The 24,392-nt window shown below is 40.6% G+C and overlaps 1 pseudogene; it reads left to right on the top strand.

The window, feature by feature from the left end:
- Window positions 1–13,646: 13,646 nt before the first annotated feature.
- Window positions 13,647–23,388, top strand: LOC146548583 (Ig kappa-b4 chain C region pseudogene; annotated as a pseudogene).
- The last annotated feature ends 1,004 nt before the right edge of the window (window positions 23,389–24,392 follow it).

Here is a 24,392-nt window from a genome sequence, read left to right as displayed (position 1 = left end):
CTCCACCTCTCCTGTATCTCCCCCTCCTGCAGAGAGTTCCTGAGGAGAGGAAAGCTCCTGCAAGATGTGTCAATCTCCCCCACCGGTTGAAGAGCCCCCCAGGTGGCTCGACACACCGGCGGCACCCTGCGCCAGGGCCGGGCCCCCATGCACCCACCCGCCCACAACCCTGGCAACACACCTACCAGGACCCAAGCCCCCAAGGCCCGGCAAGGGCCCCAGCCTAGAGACGGAGCGCCACCAGAACCTCACGCCCATCCCGGACCCACCCAGGGGCAGCCAGGCTACCAGGTCAGTAACCCACGTCCGTCAGCACAGACCCTCCCCTAGCCCCGCTGCACGAAGCCGCGAGGAAACAGTCACCTGAGAGCCAACAGAGCCCCCAACCGGACATGACCGCTACCCCGGGTTGAGCCCCCCAAGGAAGATGCCTCCGGGGAACCCCCTGACGCCCTAAGCCTGTCCCTACCCCCACACCAATCACAACAGTGAAGGCGGGACCAAACTATGACCCCCCACCCCCACTAGGTGATGGAGCCGATCAAAGGAGCCCAGAGCAATTGATCTGATGTGGTGGCAGAGGCTGTATCAAGACTAATGTAATCTAATAGATAATTTCTATATTGGTTAGAATTAAGATTGTTTTTATTTTTCCAGTTCATGAGGACTGTTTTCTTGGCTATGCATAGGGCAGTGAAAGCCCAACAAACACACTAAGGGGGAAGTTGGAATGTTACATTTCAGACACTTCGATAAGTCTTCACATATCTCGCGCCAAAACTTCTGCACTGGTGGACAGAACCAAAGAGCGTGAATGTAATTGTCTGGTGTATTGCTTTGACAGTGTGAGCAGTTGTTGGAAGATGTAAAGCCCATCTTGAACATCCGATGACCTGTATAGTGCACTCTATGTAGTATTTTGTATTGTATTAATTGCAGACTGGGATTTTTAATCAATTTAAAGGTTTTTAAGCAAATCTGAGACCAGAAGTTTAGGTCTAAGTTAACTGATAAATCCGCTTCCCACTTTGCAATAGGAAGTGATATTGATTCATCTGTTTTAGAAAGCATTCTGTAAATTTTGGAAAGTAATTTGGGGGTTTTAAGAGTAAGAAATTGAACCACACTTGGTGGTGTTTGTAGTTCAACTTGACCCGGTTTGAATTTCTTTTTTACTATGGATTTAATTTGTTGATATTCTAAAAATCTTTTCCTGTTGATCCCATATTGTGTAACTAGTCTGTCAAATGGGATAAATTCTGTTCCTTCTAATATATGTTCTAAATATTTGATTCCTTTACCACTCCAATCTGAAAAGTTTATCATATATCATCAGCAGAGCGTCTGTGCACCGTAACTTTGTTCTGTATACCTGTTAATGGATTAACTTGTTCATCACAGCACTGAGCAAATAATAATCAAGACAATACCATACTTGTATCTATACTGAATTGTGCTGTATTAAGTTGTTTTCTGGGAATGTTTAAAAACTTACAAGATATTCAAAATGTTTATTTATCAAGAGTATTAGTGGCACTGCATACAAACATTTTGAAATCATAAAATATAAGCTTTTTAAATAAAAACTTTTCTTTTATAATGTAATGTTTTTATAATATAAGCTTCTTTCTGACATTATCAAACAAAGATTAATAAAAATAAAATGAAAGGAGTTGCTACATTTACTCTTAAAAGTTTTTTTTTATCAACAATGATATTTACACTGTTTTTTACTCTTTTAAGCCAAGTTGATGAGATTTTTCAGTTATCTATATTTCAATATTTTCAAGCTGAGTTCAAAGGTCATAGCTAAGCTTTTTTCAATACACGGCCCAGCTTTCTTTATCATCATTTTGCAAGCAAGAGGAGATTCTCTGGACTTTCTTCAACTTTTCCTTGCTACGTGGAAAATGATGGTAGTTGTTTAAGAGATAACAGCGAGTATCTGTCAGTGTGTGTGTGTGTGTGTGTGTGTGTGTGTGTCCTCAGTGAACTGTATCAGTCTCTGCAGTATCTTCCAGCTGCAGCAGTCACTTCAGTTTCTGTTCAGTCTGACTGAGGGAGGTTTTTGTACGACTGTTTTTCACTGTGTGAACACATACTGACTGTTGATAACATGAAAACTCTGACAGTAATAAACTGCTGCATCTTCAGCCTGGACTCCACTGATGGTCAGAGTGAAGTCAGAGTTTGATCCACTGCCTGTAAAATGATCTGGAATCCCTGATTCTCGATTGCTAGTGTAGTAAATGAGACGTTTAGGAACTCCTCCATCTTTCTGTTGGTACCAGGCTAAATAGTAGGTGCCATGAACATTCTGACTGGTCGTACACTTGATGCTCACAGATCCTCCCACAGCAGAGCTCACTGCTCCAGGCTGAGTCACTGTGATCTGTCCTCTGGACTCTGAGGACACAGAGACAAAAACATAAAGCAGCTTCATGGTTTTGTGGGCTTCATTTCAGAGGGACAGATGTTGATAGAGGAGAGGAGTTTGATTCTCTGGACTTTACCTGTGAAGCAGCAGCAGAGGAGAGTCCAGATGAGGACGCAGATCAAAGTCATGTTTTTGATGAGGAGGATTTCTGTGGCTTCTGTTGTGATGAAGGACAGCTGTCAGTCATCCAGTGTTCAACTCTCAGGACTATAAACTCTCTCAGAGCACTGGAGCATGGTGCTGCTGATGCAAAGTGCCTCTCTATGGAAATCATCTGACTCCAGCAGGACTTGTTTAAAAAAAGTTTTTCACAGCATATTTAGCATGTGACACACATGAACCGTGTAGAATTTATAGACAGTTAACAAATGGTCTTTGAGCGCAAAATCTCCAACAATAATATGTTATATTTGCTTCAGTTGTTGGCTGTTGGGTGAGATAAAAAACATCCAAACTTTATTTTGTTGTTTTTCCTGATATCACAGGGAGGCTGACAGAAATTTATGTCTAAATTTGTGTTTGAAATTTTTACCTACTTGCTGTTGATAAACCAGTTCCTTCAATGATTTTTCTTTGTATGATCTTCACAGTAAGTTGTGGATAAACTAAATTTTACATGAATAAAAATTCTTCTGCATCATCTTCCTTGGTTTCAGATTAAGGTTAATTGTATAGTAAATATCTCTGTTTATGCAGAAAATTGTTTTAGTGAGTTGTGTTTGTAAACGAATTCTGGCCAACAAGGGCTTCCCCTCAGACTGGAGTCTGTCCTGGATCGTTGACGGCCGCAGATGCAGCAGCATTGATTGTGAAGTGAGCAGGAGCCCCGGGGTGCAGCAGACAGTCCTGAGCTGATTCACTGGGGACATGACGTTGTTGTTGTTGTTGTTGTTTAAATTTGCTACAGCTCTCAGTCTGCAGTCTTTTTCAATCTCAGTCTCTTTATTCTTCATCTCTTTGTTGCCTGTTTTATGAACTTGTCTCAAGATTTTACAACAATAAAGATTTTTCAACAGAACATGTCCTGTTATTTCTGCTGTTTGTTATATATGTATATAAATACATTAACATGGATTTAAAAAAAAACAAAAAAACATTTAACACATTTTATTAAACAACAGTTTTGATCTGGTTACAAACAGACTGATTCATTGAAATAAATAAACTAGTTAAAAAAAAAGAAAAAAAGACATATAATGGATAAATCAACAGGCTAATTAGATTTACTGTGTTAACACACAGTAAATCGTGTTTGTTTGTAAATAACTTGTATTCCTATGTATTATCTTGATAACAATGATAATGTTTGTAAATAAAAATATTATATTTATTAATCATTAATTTTCTCCCTTGATTTTTCACAGCTTATTAAAACTGATTATTTCAACATTTTAATGAATGAAGCAAATATTTTGTGTTGTCAAAAAGGTCGTACCAGTATTGAGATACAACTAATAAACAGCATCAAAGTAAACAATGAAGTAATGTTGCAATTTGTACATTTTCAGACTGAATACATACTATTTTCTGCCTTTAATGAATATCTTTGATATCAGTATTAGCATTATTGCTATTTGATTGGGGATCAGCCATCTGAAAAGTGTTTGGAGACTCATTGTTTTTACAAGACTTTAAATATTTTTGACTTTATCGAAAATAAAAAAATAAAAACACTAATATTTATTTATTAGAAAACAAAAAGTCCTGGTTTAAATTGATGTGATTATGAGATTTGAATATCATTGCATTTTGTGAAAGTTGCCTGAAAAGCTGTGTGTGTGTGTGTGTGTGTGTGTGTGTGTCCTCAGTGAACTGTATCAGTCTCTGCAGTATCTTCCAGGCACAGCAGTCACTTCACCTTCTGTTCAGTCTGACTGAGGGAGGTTTTTGTACGACGGCTTTTTACTGTGTGCGCAGTTCCCAGTAGCTGCTATCAAATCCACCCATTCAGTAATAAACTGCTGCATCTTCAGTTTGAATCTGACTGATGGTCAGAGTGAAATCTTTGTTTGATCCACTGCCTGTAAAACGATCTGGAATCCCTGATGCTCGAGTGGTAGCATAGTAAATGAACAGTTTGGGAACTCCTCCATCTTTCTGTTGGTACCAGGATAAAAGGTTGGAGCTCCAAACATTCTGTCCAGTTGTACATTTTATGGTGACAGTTCCTCCCACAGCAGAACTCACTGCTCCAGGCTGAGTCACTGGGACCTGAGGTTTAGACTCTGAGGACACAGAGACAAAAACATAAAGCAGCTTCATGGTTTTGTGGGCTTCATTTCAGAGGGACAGATGTTGATAGAGGAGAGGAGTTTGATTCTCTGGACTTTACCTGTGAAGCAGCAGCAGAGGAGAGTCCAGATGAGGACGCAGATCAAAGTCATGTTTTTGATGAGGAGGATTTCTGTGGCTTCTGTTGTGATGAAGGACAGCTGTCAGTCATCCAGTGTTCAACTCTCAGGACTATAAACTCTCCCAGAGCACTGGAGCATGGTGCTGCTGATGCAAAGTGCCTCTCTATGGAAATGAACTGACTGACTCCAACAGGGAGTTTGGTTGATCTGATGATGATTGTTCAAAACACATTTAAAGACTTTTAGTGAATCCATTGTTAGATTATAATATTATTTTATGCCATGTTATACCCCTAATTAAAGATTGGGAATTATTATGTAGTTTTAGTTTGCATTATTCTCCTGAATTAGAAGAAGCCGATAACTATTGCATTAGTTAAACTGATTTGCATTACATTAGACTGCTGATTTATTGTGGATGAATGATATTGTTTTATGATGCATTATACTGCTGAGTTATGAGAAATACTGCTCGCAGAAAGTCATCGCCTTATTTGTCTGATTAGAAGAGAACAGAATATACTGGAGTTTTCTGCCCCATCTCAGCAGGAGCAGATAGACGGGGAGCCAAGGTCGTAGCTTAGGCGCTGTGTGAGAGAAAGCATGTGAATGTTTAGGTTTTATGATAAGGTGGAGGCACCAGAGGCTATAAGAGTTTGAGCAATGCTCCACCATTTTGAGATTTTGAGGCTGTCTGCATACAGTGTCCATCTCCCACGCGTGTGTTCATTAAAATCATCGTTTGACTCAACCCGGCCGGACCAGTGTTGTTATTGTGGTTTTTTCTCTTGTCTCCATCCCCAATATTTGAATCCGTAACAGTTTGGGGGCTCGTCCTGTGGTATTGGGGTGGAAGTTAGAGGTTTGGACGGTCCGAGGTTGTCGAACGGACAGGCACAAGCCAGTGGTCTGACGTGAGTGGGCATAAGCCGGCTTATCTAAAGGTAAGGCACTACCTGTTGAATTATTTCCAAAGTGTGCCAAATTGGATATGACTAAATTAAAGTCTACTCACTGAAATTACTGGTAGAGGGTCTGTTTTGATTTTGATGAGAATCACCGTGTGTGTTATGCAGTTAAAGTCGGTTAATGGTTAATTAATGGTTTAATGAGTGTTTAATGCAGTCGGAAACTGCTAGGAAGAAATATTGGGTTTTAGTCCCAGGATATTGAGTTAAAGTCTCAAGTAGTTTGGTAGGGAATTGGCTATGTGTTGTTTTAGAAATTAGGCCATAGGCTGTTCTGGAGGAAACAGATATTGGTTAATTGATTACAAAAAAGTTAACTTTCTTCGGTCGGACCCGTTATGATAAATTTGTCAAAATCGGTTAGGTGAAAATTATTATAGGACGGCAGTCGGAAACTGCTAAGAAGCGCATAGCCCGGGGGTTACGCCCCCTCCTGGCCGTGGACGCGCGGCTTTGACCTGTCGTCGAACAGGGTTAGTTCAGTTTGGCTTATCTGTGGGGTACAGGGCATCCTGAAATAAGCTAGGAGTTACCGAGTCTCCTCATCGTTGGAAACGGTGTCATGTGCTTTTTTGGACAAAGTTAAATTGAGTTAGGGACTTTAGAATTTAGGCCAGAGACTGTGGAAACAGATACTGGTTAATTGATTACAAAAAAGTTAACTTTCTTCGGTTGGACCCGTTATGATAAATTTGTCAAAATTGTTAGGCGCTGAATCTGTCAGGCCTGTCAGTGGTTGTAAATATAAGACGTCTTTGTAATATAAAATAATAGAGTTTTGTCTGAGCTTTGTGTGACCCTGTGTGTGACGACAGCGCACTGCAGCGCTGCGAGCTATTTTTAGACTGTGTGAGCATGCAAATGAGCTATGACGTGCACAGAGGACTTTTGTTGCTGTTTAGCGTGTTTTTGAGTTTTATAATTATGATTTGCAAATAATGATACATGCCTGTAATTAAAACGCTGATTTTGCTGATTATAATATTACCAATAAGGTTATGAATGACTAGGGTGAATGTTTGATGTTTGGCTGGGTTTTGATATAGAAGAGATAAATCGAGCATGATTAAGACCGGCACTTCAGCCGGCAGAGTAAGATTGTGATAAAAATGATATTAAATAAATCTCTCAGTGTGTTGATACAGGTGGCTACGGGCCTGGACCAACTGCCCCCACAAGCACAGCAGCCGAAGCAAATTATAGTAATGGAAACCACACTCAGCAAGAATCAGCAGCTGTGGAAAAGACAGCAGCTAGCAGAGAATTAAAGGAGAAATTAAGAGAAGCTTTTAAACATAAAATTGGGGCCAACAGACTTGTGGAGGTTGGGAAGGCGGCCGGAGCATCACAACAAAAGGTGAAACAAAACACACAAGCAGAGAAATGTGAGAGAGAGGCACATGTTAGAGAAATGCCTTGTTTGAGAAAAAAAACGTTAAATTAGCCAAGAAACAGCTTACATTCATGAACACGTGAAGATTTTCCAGCAAGTTTCAAGCAGTGAAACTTAACATACACCCGCCGTTAAAGAATAAAGTTTATCCACTACTAACAAATAAACTCTCTGGGTTTCAGGACAACAACTTAACTTGAAAAAAAGGCACTGGTCTGACCAACCAGTGATAACACGACAAATTTAGTGGTTAGAAAAGTCAAATTGTGACATGTTTTCTGCTGATTGATTAATACAAGTGATTACCAGATGAAAGAAAATTCCAATTTTTGTGCTTTTAAACACGATCTTAAGAATTTTAACATGTACCTGTGATGTCCTGTCAGCTTGGTGGGTCATGAGTGGATTATATGGTGAGAAAAAACAAAAAAAGGGGGAGAGAAGGCTGACACAGGGCCTGGTCCCATTGTTTCTCCCCTCTCTGAATAACGCAGCCAAAATAACATCATTTTCCTGTTCGTTTGTTTTTGTTTTGTTTTTTCTCTTTATGCTTGATTACAGGCTGCTTTGCCGGAAAGCCGAGGCTGACCCTGGACTCCTGCTCTCCCCTACCATATTTGCTCTCTCCTCTACCATCTTTGATGTGACCCTGACCAAATGCTAAAGCAGCTGGACCCACAACAACAACTTGAAAATGTCAACAGTGCTGCAGGAAAATGATCTCATGCAGCAGAGACGGAGAGAGTTAAATCCAAGGCCCGTTTCACTACACGGGGAGATTTCCGTCAGCGTCTCTTCTTTCTGAGAAGACTGAGAAAGGCTTCGGGAACAGCACCATGCCGGACAGACGAGCTCTACAGAGGGTTGTGCGATCAGCTGAGCGCACCATCCGCTCCGAGCACCCTGACCTGCACTCAATCTACAGCAGGCGGTGCTGGACCAAGGCCAGGAAGATCGTGAAGGACCTCAGCCATCCCAACAACAGACTGTTCTCTCTGTTGCTGTGTACGTGACAAATAAAAATCTGAATTTGGAAAACGAGGCATTCGCAAAGCCACCAGCATTGTGCCTGATCGGACACACCCCTCTCACACACTCTTCACACTCTTGCCATATGAAAAAAGACAGCTTCAGCTGACAGAGCTGTGACGAGACGCCCATTAAGCCCAGATGAAAAGTGAGGCCGAGCAAAACAATGCTGACCTTAACCACTCTGCATCAAAGCTGTGCAGGACAGTGATGGACCAACAATGATCATCGGGCAGCAAAAAGGGCGTGCCAGAGACAGGAGGAGTAACTGAGGTCAGGAGGCACCTCAGAATGGACAAAACACCAGGAGAAAATAAGCTGAAGGCACAGGTGTCGGGGCTCGGCCAGGAGCTGAACTCTGAGAAGAGCCGAACAGCAGAGCCGTAAAAGGCCGTGGAGCAAAGCAAGGGAAACATCTATGGACTTCAATCTGACCTGTACGGAAAAGACTGAGGTTTCTGCCCTCAGTAAGAGCTCAAGGCATCAGAGCAGAAACTGACCATGGCTCAGGAGGAGCTGGCTGATAATCGAACCCATCAGGGTTGGAGTCCCAGACACAGGACTTGAAATCAGGCCGGAGCTTGCAGGAGCAGGAGGCCGCCAAACCTGACGAAAAAGCTCCAACAGCAGGAGCAAGCCCTGAAGGAGCTACAGAAGCAAAAGGGTCAAGTTAAGGAGGAGCAGAACAAGGAGAAGATGCAGGACACTGGAGAAAAGGACTGCCTCAACTGGGGCCAGAACCAGTATGGACAGAACTTTGAGCAGCAGCACCAACGGATGCAAACGGACTGAAAAGGAGGAGGGCAGGACCCAGGGCACGCTTCAGGCCGTGGTTTACCCAGAACACCAGAACAGGAAAGTGATGAACACAAACACCCACACAAACACACACATCTACATGCATTGACTCAGAATGAAGAGAAACACACATATGAACCTATACATTCGTTGACTGAGTGAGAAATGACACACACACGTGCAAAAAAATCGAAATGCTGATTCAATTCACTGAGAAGTGATACACACACACGCTGATGCAATGAAGAATGCTTTACTAACAAATGCTGCACACAAACATCCAAATACGGAGTCGGTTACAACAATAAGAAGCCATTGATTGTTTATTGGTTAAATGCATTTCATGCCACACAGAGGGCATTTGTGTAGATTTAGGAGACAGGGTCTAAACTAGTTTGGTTGTGAAAACAATGTCTGTGCGTGATGTCTGTGTATGGCTCAAGGCCTCCACTGAATTGTTTATTGTGCTTCACACAGCCTGATAAGGAGCAGTGGTACAGAGCGAAAATCATGAGTGAATGATGTGAGTTTTATTTCGGAGAGAATATGAAAAGGTTGTGTTGATTTGACTCAGTTGTTTAAGTTTCTGCCAAAGCAAAACATTTGTGTGCAACCAGTGTCCACTATTGAATTAAGTTAATCAAACATGTTTTTGTCAGTGCAAAAAGGAGTTACAGTGCCTGTATGCCTACACAATATAGTGTGTGAAGTTTTGGTTGATTTTTGGGTTTTGTTTGACACTAGGTTGATTCTATCAGTGAGGTTTGGATTGTTCTCTTTCTCTAAGAGAGAGAAAGAGGGTTTGATCTTTGGACATGTTTGCAATGGGCCCCAGTATCTGTTATTATATGAGTGTTTTATTGGTTACGTTTGTTTGTGCTTTTGTTACAGTGCACTGAGATAAGAACATCAGAGAGGTGTGATCCACCGGTGGTGATATTTTGGTATTTTGTGAGTTCCTGATTTAACAAATCAGCTCTTTAATCCAGGCCTGAGAGATTGAACTTTAAAGCGCTATAAAATATTCTTATTGAAAACAGTCGCAAAGTATTTTTTCTCCATGATTATAATGAGCTTGGGAGAAATTCACTTATATGGGACACTGATCGGATGAGAAGTCCTGAGCCTAAAAGGATTGCAGCGAGTCAATCCAGTCCTAAAAAAAGGAATTGTTTCCTTTAAAATGATGACGTCATCTTGCTGGTGAGGGAGGCTCGAATAGGTTGCGCGTGAGACTCCATTATCAGCAATATCTGGTATGAATGTGTGTGGATGTATGCATGTGACTGGACTGTCACGGACTGACGACTAAAAGTTTTAACTGACTTGATACTGAGACAAAAACGGTGCCGACTTTAGGATTATTGAATGTCCACAGACAATTCACCCAGCCTGTAAAAGAAGGGTGAATGTTTTGTCTTGCTTTGTTTTGTTTGCAAGATCAGAAGAATGACAGAGACCAAAGGGGGAGGCTGTAGCTTCACAGAAGCGTGAACTGCAGACTTAACCCTTTGGTTGCTAATTTTGAGTTACTGATGTTTGCATTAAGAAAATTGTGTTTAATAACTGTGTTTCGATTAATGTATCATATTATATGGTTGGGAATGTTAAATGCTAAAGTGAAGAAAAGGTTGGATTCCACTCATGACTGAACATGTTGTTATTATTAACCATAGTGGGTCACTGTAAAGAGTCAATTAATTTTTATAGAGGTAAAAAAAAAAACAAAAAAAAAAAAACCCTCCACCGAGGTCTATGAATAACAGGGGAATGATAGACAGCCACACTCAAAATGGAGATATGTAATGATAAACACTGGTCCCCGTCTTTTGGGCGCTTTCTTGAAGTAGTCAACAATTTAAAAGTAAGATAGAATAACAGGGGCATGTGCTGCGGGGTGGTGCTGCACAAGAACAAGAGTAAAATAAAGAAAATATTGTTTTTAGTTTTGAGAAGTGCAAATTAAAATGTACCATTACACTCAGAGGATCAATATGAAGTTCAATATATGTTAATTTTGAATGAAGTACATGATTGGTGACTGTTCTGTCCTGAGCTTTTGTTTTTACAGGACCCGCTTGACCACACCAACAGTTTCTCGCCACCGAAGAGGGGTACTTGCAAAAAATAGAGAATGGGGAGGAATATCATCAAAACTGGAAAAAGGTAATCCCCAAAGGGGGTGATAACGCCATAACTTTCACTTATGGTCAAATTCTCAAAATTTGACCCCGAACTTGAAAAATTCTTCAAACATTTAGAGACGAAGTGGAGATTTAGATAAACATAATGTCACAAACCACGTAAGGATGGAGCACTTGAATCGATAAGATGGTGAATTGACACGCAGCAAAATGTTGATCAAGTTGATTATGTTTATTCCAGGGTGCAGAGCAAGGTTATTATTATCAAAGACAACAAATGAAATAACGAAAATTAGAAGTTGAAAATTTGCGTTAACGGAAATAAAATCAAGACAAAAAGGAAAACTAACCAAAACTGTAATGAATGTTCACAAAACTAACTAAAATTAACTAGATTTATAGCAAAATGTGTTTAGTTGCATTGATAAGTATTTTCATTTTTTCTTTTTCTTTTTTCTTTTTAAGATAAATCAAGAGTGTTGGGACGGTAAAATAAACACATTACAAAAACAAAATTGTTTTTAATTAATTTTATTTAAATTTTACAACATGTGCACTACAGTGCACAAGGGGAGTTCATTGATCACGAATGTGAAACTAACAACATTCAAGAGCTATTTAAGAAGATTACATGTTCCTCTGAAATTTTTGTAAGCAGGATATTAAAACTTATTTATATAACATTATCATAAAAATGTAGATCAGGGATCAACTTAGAAGTCACTGACACTTCACTAGCTGTAAGCCATTGGTTCAGGAACAAGTGATTGCACTGGGCTTTCTATTTCACAAAAGCCAATTCATTTATGATATCTGAGGAAGTACTGTGATTTTTATTTGGAGACACAAAGGAACATTTGGCACTTCCCACATCTCACATATGTTTTACTGTTGCACCCAACCATTCTACAACTGAAATGCCTTGGACTGTTAACCATGTCAGGCAAGTGGAGTGAACCATATTTTGCTACACTCTTATCTGATTGGGGCTTCCTTTTCTTGATTTTCGGAGAGAACTTTTCATTATTGGTATTATTCAGGTCTTGTTCACATGTTTGTCCCTGGTTTCTCAGCCAAGAGGAGCTTGAACTCCAGATACTGGGAGTTCTGTTCGCACATTGAGATCACTGATAACTTTTAGCAACAACGTGATCTTGTAGAAACAATTAGGTGTCATGGATTCAGCTATAATTGCGACTCTTATTTTTACTTTACTGGAAAACATTTCTGCATTTTACCCATATTTTATTTTTAACTCAAAATCAAAAATTCCAGATTCTCCTACATGTTGGTTTTGGACCAGATAGGACGACAGTTTTCAGGTGGCCCTGTGTTTTTCTCTATTACATCTGCCACTGCATCTCGATAATCTTTGTGTGGTTCTTATTGGGTTGTGACCCTCTCGTATCTGGCTCACATGACTCGCATCCTCAGAAGAATCTATGTTTGAATCTCGCTCAATTATTCTGCTATGAATTCCCCCTGAATTATGAATTCTCTCTGCCTTTGTCAAAGAGTTGTCTATTAGGAAAAAGTGAAATAAATATAAGTACAAAGTCCCAATGTGTAGAGCACACATTAATAAATTAGTCATGTTCTCCGTGAAACTAAATAAGCTTAATCCTTAAAGACCCCTCGAATTATTTACTAGATGTTTATTTTTAAAAATTAATCAAAACCTGAGTTAAAAAAAAAAGAAAAACAATTGGCAAGGCCACACCCCCACACATGTGATATAATTTTAAAGATACTGTTGTCCTCTCTAAGAAACATCAGGACTTAGAGGAGTGGCAAGTAGAGTATGAGAGCTACAAGCAAAAACTAAATGTGTACTACAGTGTGCAAAAATGAAATATTGGGTGATTAGGGGGTTATGAGGGACATGTATAAAACTAAAAATCCCACAAACCTCGAAGTGCACTTGAAAAGCTCACACAAGAAGGTTAACCTAGCTTACCTAGAAGACCTCATCAGGGGGAGCACACTCCCCCTCCTTGAGGAGCTCCCCCACTCAACCCGCATCCCCAGAAAACAGCTAACCCCAGATAAGGCAGCGTGATGTATCCCGAGACAACAGGACTGGGACATCTAAATAAATGTGTGAATCAATCGCCTTCAAAAAGGTTATCAATTCACTTCAACCAAAATTAGGAACACTCTGTGCGGCAAGAGTTAATAGTTATTAGTCTCAACACCCAAGGATAACCAGAAGAGCATGATTGATATGATGGAACTGAGATTTTGTTACACTTAATTTTTGCAAAACACAACTAAAACTAAACTGAAACTAAGGATTTTCAGAGAATAAAAACTAGACTAAACTAGCAAAGAATTGGTAAAAACTAATTACAACTGGTAAAAATTGAAAATCTGGAGTCGAAACTAAATAAAAATAACAACTAATGAAAATGGCAAAACGATTAAAACCCTGGTGCAGAGATTGGCAAATCTGACCAGGAAACGTTATAAAATGGATTGTCAGAACAGTCAGCGTTAAAGTCACCTTTGGCAGTCCAGACTAAGATGGCGTTGGACATCTTCGGGGCGGAAAAGGGTTGGTGTGACCAAGGTGTGGTTTGGCTTGTTGTATGTATATTTTGAGATCATATGGCTCTGGATGGACCAGTTACCGGGGCATGGAAGGAGGACAGACTCATTAAATGAGGAGAAGGAATTTCCTGGGATTGGAGATCCTCTGGGTGAGTGGTTGATTGAACGCATGCATAAAATAGAAGTTATCTGTTGTTATTGATTGGTAATAGATTGATAATTGGCCACATTTACAGCTGTATTGACTTGTTGTGGACGTAGTCGACTTCAGGTTTAAGCACTCTAATTAACAGGTTGAAAATAGTGACATTAAAGGAAGAGTATGCAGCGCCACCCTGTCAGACGCCAGTGATGGTGGAGCTCACTGATGAATCAGGTGAGCTGGATTCATGGCTGATTCAAAACTAAGATCCCCCTGCTGTGGTCAGTGAGGGAGAAATCAGGGGGAAATAAAATTTAAAAGAGGCATCTATACACGTTTATGGGTCAAGTGAAACGGGATAAAAGGGGGTGTTTTACTGTTATTTTAATATCAGCAGTATTATTGTATGAGAATCATGTAACAAGCATTGCATCGATGATCATTTATTGAAGCTTTTGACCTTATACTAACATTTGTGTTCCTGTGATTGTTATAACCTCTGATGAATCTTCTATTTACAGGTGTTAGGATAATGATATAATTTTTCATTGCAGGTGTAACCATGATCATTTTTATACATATCGCGATTTGTTGCTCATTGTAGAGTTGTGCTCAAGTTAATAAGGGTTAAAAGCTACAGTCAGCGTGAATGTCTGACTGATCTATTGAGGGGAAAGGCTTCGAGCATAGAAGGCTGCAAGCGCTTACAAAACACTGATATCATGTTATTGTTTGTGATCTTTTCTTCAATTATGCCTTTTGCTAAGTTTAAGTAGTGGCAGTTAATTAAACGACATTTATTAAAATATTAAATACCTGAGTCAGAACATTACACGCAGATCACCATAACAATCTGGGAAACCTTGTAGCTGCCTAACCTTTTCTTTTTTGAATGTTCTAGCTCCGTTGATTTGACACATTGGGATGTGTCAAAAAAGGGGGGGGAAGTTGAGTTTTAACATAACTTTTTATAACTTTATTTGTGTCTTTAATACCTTAGGTATGGTAAAGCTTAAGCTAATAGCGGTCCGAGAAGTTTCTGGTCCTTTGTAGAGAATCAGTGAGAAGCATAGATCATCACGTCCATGTTTAAGCATTAATCATTGAAATGAACTGAATAGCGTTTAGAAGATTTGTTAATTTGTTTGTCTTTTGTTAAAAAGAGTGGTTTCAATAATTTTCAGACACACCTTGCAAATGTGCTTATAATGAGTTGGCACTTGGTCTTTTGAAGGTCATGAGCTTCGTTCGGCGTGATGGTCCGGACTGATATATTGTAGGTATTGACTTTGAGTGCAGAGGGCTAAATGCAAACACGCTTACACACACATAGGATATGATTAGAATAAGTCCCTGGGACATTCTGAATGTTTTTAAACCAATTCTGAATCACTAGAAGGTCAGTAGATAACAACATTAGATTATAATAATAATAATAATGGATTGGATTTATATAGCGCTTTTCAAGGCACCCAAAGCGCTTTACAATGCCACTATTCATTCACTCTCACATTCACACACTGGTGGAGGCAGCTACAGTTGTAGCCACAGCTGCCCTGGGGCAGACTGACAGAGGCGAGGCTGCCATATCGCGCCATCGGCCCCTCTGGCCAACACCAGTAGGCGGTAGAGTAAAGTGTCTTGCCCAAGGACACAACGACCAGGACAGAGAGCCCGGGGATCGAACCGGCAACCTTCCGGTTACAGATACGCTTCCCAACCCCCTGAGCCACGGTCGCCCGATTATTAGGGTTAGGAAGAGAGGTGTTTTGGTTTTCTGTCTCTTACAGAGAAAGGAACAGACACCAGACGAGGTCACAGATATGCGAGGATCCTCCGCAGCAGAGACAGACACAGTGACTGCCGAGACATCAACTGGGTCCAAGGGTCATGGCGTTTGGGCTCCAGCTAGTCACCACAAAAGGATGGATCCCATAAACACAGCAATAACCATGAAGGGGTTGGCGGAAATCCAGGAACACCAGACCAACGAGGTTCGAGAGGCTCTTGGGCAAAAAGGGGGACACCTTCCTGTTCCTTTTTCTGGAGGATACACAGATCGTTGTTTGAAATCGGGGCAGAATAATCCCCTGATCTGTGCCACGACTGAAGGGTTGTCTAACCCCTAAGGTTGAAGAATGAAGAGCAGAGGATCACCCAACTGGACGACACTGGTAGCTGCAGCAATAAAATAAAAGGCTAAAAGCTCCTTGGACAGAGGTTCTAGTCTGAGTACGTCTGAAGGGTATAAGGTAGCACCAAAATAAAGCTGTGGGAGAACTGGGGAGTGTCATCTGTACCTGCTATTGTTGTAATAATAGTTTTTCTTACATCTGAACTGCGCAAACACAGAGGTCATCTCACATATGGTTCGCCCATCAGGGGGACAAAGGACCTCAGGAGTGAGAAGAGATGAACCCGGCCACACTGAATTGAAGGGTGTTGGTGAGGTCATTATTCTAATGACCTCATCAGGGGGAATTGTTAGATTATAATATTATTTTATGCCATGTTAGACCCCTAATTAAAGATTGGGAATTATTATGTAGTTTTAGCTGGCATTATTCTCCTGAATTAGAAGAAGCCGATAACTATTGCATTAGTTAAACTGATTTGCATTACATTAGACTGCTGATTTATTGTGGATGAATGATATTGTTTTATGATGCATTATACTGCTGAGTTATGAGAAATACTGTTTGCAGAAAGTCATCGCCTTATTTGTCTGATTAGAAGAGAACAGAATATACTGGAGTTTTCTGCCCCATCTCAGCAGGAGCAGATAGACGGGGAGCCAAGGTCGTAGCTTAGGCGCTGTGTGAGAGAAAGCATGTGAATGTTTAGGCTTTTTATGATAAGGTGGAGGCACCAGAGGCTATAAGAGTTTGAGCAATGCTCCACCATTTTGAGATCCGAGGCTGTCTGCATCAGTGTCCATCTCCCACGCGTGTGTTCATTAAAATCATCGTTTGACTTAACCCGGCCGGACCAGTGTTGTTATTGTGGTTTTTTCTCTTGTCTCCATCCCCAATATTTGAATCCGTAACACCATATACACACAAAAAAAAAGCTGAACCCTCAGGCCATCTGCTGCGACCGGTTCGGGTGAGAGAGGGAAAACAGGATGAAAGACATGCTGTGGAAGAGAGACAGAGATTAATAACAGATATGATTCAATGCAGAGAGGTCTATTAACACATACTGAGTGAGAAAGGTGACTGGAAAGGAAAACCTCAATGCATCATGGGAATCCCTGGCAGCCTACGTCTATTGCAGCATAACTAAGGGTCAGCTGGTCCAGCACTAACTATATGCTTAAGGAAAAAGGAAAGTTTGAAGCCTAATCTTGAAAGTAGAGATAGTGTCTGTCTCCTGAATCCAAACTGGAAGCTGGTTCCACAGAAGAGGGGCCTGAAAACTGAAGGCTCTGCCTCCCATTCTACTTTTAAATACTCTAGGAACAACAAGTAGGCCTGCAGTGTGAGAACGAAGGGCCATCGGCTAACCGGGTAAATGCTCGGTATGCGCTTTGGGATCTTTTAAACATCATTAGACGCGTTGCTGCGTGCTGTCAGTCCCGTCTGTGAGCGCAGAACAAGCCCTCACAAAACAGCAGTTCGGGGATGACGTCTCACACATGGGTCCTCTGTCGGACTACAGGAAAACCCGGACATATTCATCAATCTCGAAAATCCCCTCGGACGCCCCGGACAGAACGTGAAAAGAGGACGGTTGGTCACCCTACATAAAATGCTTCTGTTCGGTCAGATGAGCGACTGCATCATTTTGCAGCAGAGCAGCTAATCTCCAAATTTTAACTTTAAAACACCAAACCAACCTCTGGCTCCTTTTTCCATTATAAACTCAGATTTGCGTGAACAACAGTCCCATAATGCATTGTGTCGGTCACGTCAAAATCCAGATGGACGCAGCAGTTTACATGTGGTGGTGTGGCTGCTAAAATTAGAAGTGTTAGCGCTTGATCCTTCATGTGTTTAAAGATTGGGATACAAACTTCTCAGTGAATCTGGACAAAAGCTATTTTTAGCACATACATGTCAATAATAAATGGACGCTTCTATCTGATCGTGTGTTGTCACTGAAAGCTCCTCAACAGGTACTGACTGTAACTCGAGGTGAGATTGTTTCATCTGAAAGTCTAAAGTGCAGGATGAACTTTGAATCTCAGAGTAAGGGTTGTATACATGTGACAAACATGTCACTGCATATGATTTGGATGTTATGTATGTGTAGTTATGGTCACATGTGATTTAATCATGAAAGCAACTCATGACTTCTGTTTTTGAGCCGCAAATTTATGTTTAGATTATTTAAAGTAAAATGTGTTTTTATGTCGAGCTGTATGATATTTAATGATTGTATTTTGTATATGTTAACAGGAAGGTCTTATTTTACTGATAATTGTTCAAATTTAACAAATCATAGATTATATTACGGCGGCTGTAGTATGAAACTGAGGTCAAAGGTCATGATGAAGCGTTTTTTCAATAACTGTTCGACTTTGGAACATCTGACTTATTTTTAGTTAAATGTAAAGGAAAACGAGAAAGAAACTATTTTTAGATTGAAATCAAATGTGTGCACGTGTGTGTGTGCACGTGTGTGTGTGTGTGTGTGTGTGTGTGTGTGTGTGTGTGTGTGTCCTCAGTGAACTGTATCAGTCTCTGCAGTATCTTCCAGCTGCAGCAGTCACTTCAGTTTCTGTTCAGTCTGACTGAGGGAGGTTTTTGTACGACTGTTTTTCACTGTGTGAACACATACTGACTAGTAGAGTGAAAACTCTGACAGTAATAAACTGCTGCATCTTCAGCCTGGACTCCACTGATGGTCAGAGTGAAGTCAGAGTTTGATCCACTGCCTGTAAAACGAGCTGGAATCCCTGATTCTCGAGTGCTAGCATACTTAATGAGACGTTTAGGAACTCCTCCATCCTTCTGTTGGTACCAGGCTAAACGGTTGGAGCTATAAACATTCTGACTGGTCGTACACTTGATGCTCACAGATCCTCCCACAGCAGAGCTCACTGCTCCAGGCTGAGTCACTGTGATCTGTCCTCTGGACTCTGAGGACACAGAGACAAAAACATAAAGCAGCTTCATGGTTTTGTGGGCTTCATTTCAGAGGGACAGATGTTGATAGAGGAGAGGAGTTTGATTCTCTGGACTTTACCTGTGAAGCAGCAGCAGAGGAGAGTCCAGATGAGGACGCAGATCAAAGTCATGTTTTTGATGAGGAGGATTTCTGTGGCTTCTGTTGTGATGAAGGACAGCTGTCAGTCATCCAGTGTTCAACTCTCAGGACTATAAACTCTCCCAGAGCACTGGAGCATGGTGCTGCTGATGCAAAGTGCCTCTCTATGGAAATCATCTGACCAAGTTTAGAGGCACAATGTGAAAAAGTAAAGGTCTGGACTTCACTACATGTTTTTACAACATTCTGTACGCCACGCAGATCCTGATGCGTTTGAAGAACTACTAATTGATTATTTTTAAAATAACTTCAATGTCAATTTTAAAATATTGCTGTAGGACACCATTCAGATGGCTGTGATCCAAAATTAAATATGGTTCAAACATCATGATACAACATGATTTCCTCCAGTACCATCCACCTCCAACATATATTACAGTTTCTCTCAGTCGCTTTGCTGCAGTTCTCAAATCAGTGATGCTTTTCCCCAATCAAATTAGCCTTTCTCATTGTTTTATACACACATACACACTGCCGTTGTTTCTTCATTGATCCACAACTCACAGCTCACAACTGTCGTGATCGGGCTGTGTCCAGGCATTGGACCCAATTGGACCCAAACTCAAACTCACTGGAAACAGGACTGAACTCAAAATGGCAGCTTTTATTGCTGAACAGAAAACTCCACAAAACCTAAACTGGGAAGAATCTAACAAAACACACACAGCATGAGGAAGATCATGGCACTGCAGTAAACAATCAGTCAATCAATCAATCAATCAATCAATCAATCAATCAATCAATGAATCAATCTTTATTCATAAAACACTTTTCATACAGAAATGTAGCACAAAGTGCTTTACATGGTTAAAAGCAGCACACCCCGCCCCCCAACTCACTCCCCACACTCTCATTAACATAAACGATCATGGTCACATACATACACCCCCCCCCACACACACACACACACACACACACACACACTTAAAGATTAAAATTGGGCTGGGCACACATGAGCCAGGTGAGGAAACACTATCACAGGAGCCGTCTGCACCGGGAGCCGGTCACAGACCGCAGCCTCCAGGCTGGGCACACAGCAGGAGGGAGGCAAAGAAGCCCCCCAGCCAGGCTGAGAATGTGTCGATGATGTGAGCAGAACACACATATAGTTTAATGAGTATTATTTTGCTTTTCTCCATTTCATCAGTTTTGTAAGGTTAAAAAAATACAAAAAAACATCAGACTTGATTTTTGTTTCTGAAAACAGTTTTAAACTTCTCATTAGCTGTCACAGTCCGGGTGAGCTGCTGGTAAATTTCCACCATGTTCTCCTGTGTCTGCCCCTGGGCAGAGCCGTCATCTCCTCACATGGAGCCAATCTGGAGCAACCTACTCAGGATATTCAAGACCAGCGTTGCCGTCTCTTCACTGCTAGTTTGCCAACTTACCCTCGGTGCTAACAGGCTACCATGCTTCATGCTCCTTGCCCAAGTCTATGCACTCGGCCATACTCACTGCAGTTTCATGCTCCGTCTCCTGGGAAGGATTTCAATATCACACCTGCTGCCCTCTTCCCACTGCTTCTCACAGGATCCCTTGGAGCTCAGGTCAGCCCATCTTAAATCTATTCAGCTCAGCTGGACCTTCACCTACTCCCCTCAAAGTACCACCAACTCCACCTGCAACATAAGCCATACTCCTCTTTAAAATTCAACCACACCTGGAGAAGTCTGAGAACCCACTAACCCCCTTTTCCTCTCTCCCTCTTGATCACCACGCCACCTTAGGCCACCACGCTACGTTTTCTTGTCAGGAATCCCACGTCAAGTATAACTCTGTGTTTTTGTGCCAAATAAAGATTTGTGTGAAGCAAACTCAACCGTCTCCACATGTGGTCCAGCACTTGAGTCCAGTTTCGTACAGGCCTTTGGCCCCTTGTGACATTAGGCCTACATTTTTTGCAGTACTCTTTCCAAAGTAGGTGAGGTTTTGAGAAAAATAACAAAACAAAAAAACCTGTTTTGATGTCTTAAAACGACGGTGAAAGTGTTTTATGAAGTGTCTTTTGCATAGATGAGTCTGTGTGGTGAAAAAGGCCTTACATATTTGGAGAGCTGCATTAAGAGTGGTGAGAATGACGTTCCTGATGTAAGACTTTCACCAAAGCAACTGAGAAAAGCAGTGATGGAGAAACATTTACTGAAGTTCATTTAAGTGTTCACGAATAAATGTCAGTGAAGTCGTTTGAAAACGTGTGTGTGTGTGTGTGAAACATGTCAAAAGTGAACCAAAGCAACACATGGTGATAAAACCCGAATTGAATGGTAATGTTTACCAGTTAGAAGCCTTCACAGTGAGAACAGCACAGAGCACCGTCTTCTCTACCTGGAAGGAATTTTCAAAGCTTCCTAAAACACCATTATTTGTAGACAGAATTCCAAAATAGAAATAAAAACTCATTAAAAAAAAACCCTGTATGTGTAGGCAGCGTCTTAACAATGGACATGTTCATTCAGAAATTAAAAAAATTATAGAAGAAAATGCTGGTACACTTTCCAGAACTTAATATTTTTGTGAAATTCAAAACATAACGACATGAATCTGAAGTGTTTTTGAAGCATTTTAGGCTGAGAATTAGTTTCAGTGTTTAGAGTTGTGAAAAAATAAGTGCCAGGTTTCAAGAGATGTTTTCACATGTGAAAGCTGTAAAATCTACATTTTGAAATCAGATTCTTTAAATATTGTTGTAATGGGCTTTATTTGCTTTAATTACACTATTATAATATTATTAAATGATACAAACAGTGAATGATTTTGTTGAGTTTGTTTGTCTCAGAGTCAGAGAGCCGTGTCTCTCTACAGTCAGAGGTTTTTGTACGGCGCCTCAATGAGTTTGTATCACTGTGGTACACGTTCGGTGGAGGAACCAGACTGGATGTTGGAAGTAAGTCAAAAACAAAGTTACTTCTATGTCCTTTTTCTCTTTAATTTAATTTTCTTTTCTTTAATTTCATTTAATATGAAAGGCTAGGAAACTTTTTGTGTAACTGATTAATTATTTTATTCATAAATTTTGTCCTAAGAAACAAAGTCAGCTTTGGAAATGAATATTCAGACACTCGGGACAATTTCCAATGAAAATCTGGGATGTTTCATAGTATTAATTATTATTTGTAGTTCTGATGATAAAGTTGTATTTTGAGGGCTTGTAGGTTTAGTTCAGTCTGACAGAGTCAGAGAGCCGTGTCTCTCTACAGTCAGAGGTTTTTGTACGGCGCCTCAATGAGTTTGTATCACTGTGGTGGACTTTTGGTGGAGGAACCAGACTGGATGTTGGAAGTAAGTTAATTAAACTGTGTTTATTATTAAATATTGTATCATTTTATTTAATAATTATTTGTTAGACTGCTTAGATGAGACAAAAGTATTTTTTTTATTTAAAATAATTTAGTTTTTGATGTTTGTCCTTTTTACTGGACTAATTCAGATGAGCTCTGCGAGTTTCTCTTGTTTAATCTACATTTCTGTCACAGTAAAATGTAGACAAGAGTAAACTTCATCATCTTATGATTAGTTTGTAAATTTCCACCACATCAGCTGCTGTTTGGATGAGTTAAAGTTTGCTTTCTGATGTTTTTATCGTGTCAGATGTTTCAGATTTAGTTTGAAATCATGTGAGCTGTTCAATAACATTTCAAATCTATATGAATGAGTAGCTGCTCTGTGCTTGTGTCCACTAATGTCTTCAGTCGTCCATGATTTAGACTTCTAATCATTTTAAAGCCAAACTTCTGCTGTAAATGTTTCCACATCTGCTTCTTTTATTTCCAGTGTAGTTTGAACATATTTCAGCTCAAACTGTGTAATGATTCTCTCTGTGCTGATATGCATGAGAGGTTTCTTAAAGGGAAGTGAAACAATGTGTGAGTGAATGACTGGTGGAGCAGAAAAAACACCTGACAGAAACTTCTTAACGGAGAAATTCAAATTGTGGTTCGTGTCCTCTAAACTGATTGGTGTTTCCTAGGTGATACCCGCCCCGCCCTGAAGGTGCTGGGTCCCTCCAACAAGGAGCTGGAGCAGGGGAAGGCCACGCTCATGTGTGTGGCCAACAAGGGCTTCCCCTCAGACTGGAGTCTGTCCTGGAAGACGAGCGACAGCAGTGGCAGCAGCAGCATCAGAGGGGAGGAGAGCAGGACTCCTGGAGTGCTGCAGAATGACGGCCTCTACAGCTGGAGCAGCACCCTGACGCTCACTGCAGACCAGTGGGGGAAGGTGGGCTCTGTGACCTGTGAGGCCACCCAGGGCTCCCACACTCCGATCTCAGAGATACTGAGGAGAGACCAGTGTTCCCAGTCCTGATGTCAATCACTGAGTCTTTGATGTTGATTTTCTTCTGTCTCTTTGTTTCTTTGTGTTTGCAGATTTAAAAAATAAACTCATTAAATAGTCATATTTCCATCTCATAATGACAACAATCATAGCAACAATCTACTCTAGTTTCATCCTTTTGTGTCTGTTGTAAAGCTGATATTTCAAACTCTTAAAAGAATAAAAATGTACCAAGAAAACATGTTCTTTGACTCTGTGAGTTTAATAAATGCACATTAAAAAATTAAGATTTTGTAATATTTGTAAAACAGACCAAAATAAAAATGTAAACAGACACATCAAGTGTAATGTGCAGTGAAAATGGTTAAATATATTTTTTAATCCACATATTAAATATTTCTCTATAAGATGTTGAGGTCATGTCAACCATAGATTATCTGTGTGCTCTTCATAATTTCTAGTCTCAAAGCTGCTTTATGATCTACATTTTAATCTGATCTAAAACCTAATAAGTAAAATTAAAGAGCAGGGTGTCATCTGTATGATTAAACAGAGATCATTTAAATCAAGTTTAAGTGAAGATTTACTTAAGTTTGATTAATGAACTATTTGACAGTGAAACTCTGATGAAGCACCAAAGCAGAGAAGAGTCTAGAAGCTGGTGGTGGCAGAGGTGAAGCAGGTGGAGACTTAGCTGAGGATCTCTAATTGTCAGGATGAGGTGGAGATCAGGAGTCTGAGAGTTAAAGCACACAAAACAGAGGCTGAGTAACTCACAGAAGGCAGCGAGACAATAACTGGACTCACATAATGACGACAGAATTGAGCTCGACAGTGGACATGATGTTAAGAACAGACTAACAGAACAAACACAGGAATGCAGGCAGATGAGAGACTACAGGTCTGCTTTAATCAACTTATATAGAAGTTAATCTCTTCTAGTGTTCACAGCAAAATGAGAGAAACTCACTTCACTAAACCTCTTAACACAAGACAAAGACCACGGTCTGTCAGGAGGACGCTTGCTGGTTTTA

This window comes from Mchenga conophoros, linkage group LG22 (assembly GCF_057382185.1).
Source record: "Mchenga conophoros isolate Kocher_MC1m ecotype Shallow Benthic linkage group LG22, M_conophoros_male_GT1.1, whole genome shotgun sequence".
Taxonomy (NCBI): Eukaryota; Metazoa; Chordata; class Actinopteri; order Cichliformes; family Cichlidae; genus Mchenga; species Mchenga conophoros.
The sequence above is the reverse complement of the archived record's forward strand: the minus strand, read 5'-3'. Positions and strand labels throughout refer to the sequence as shown.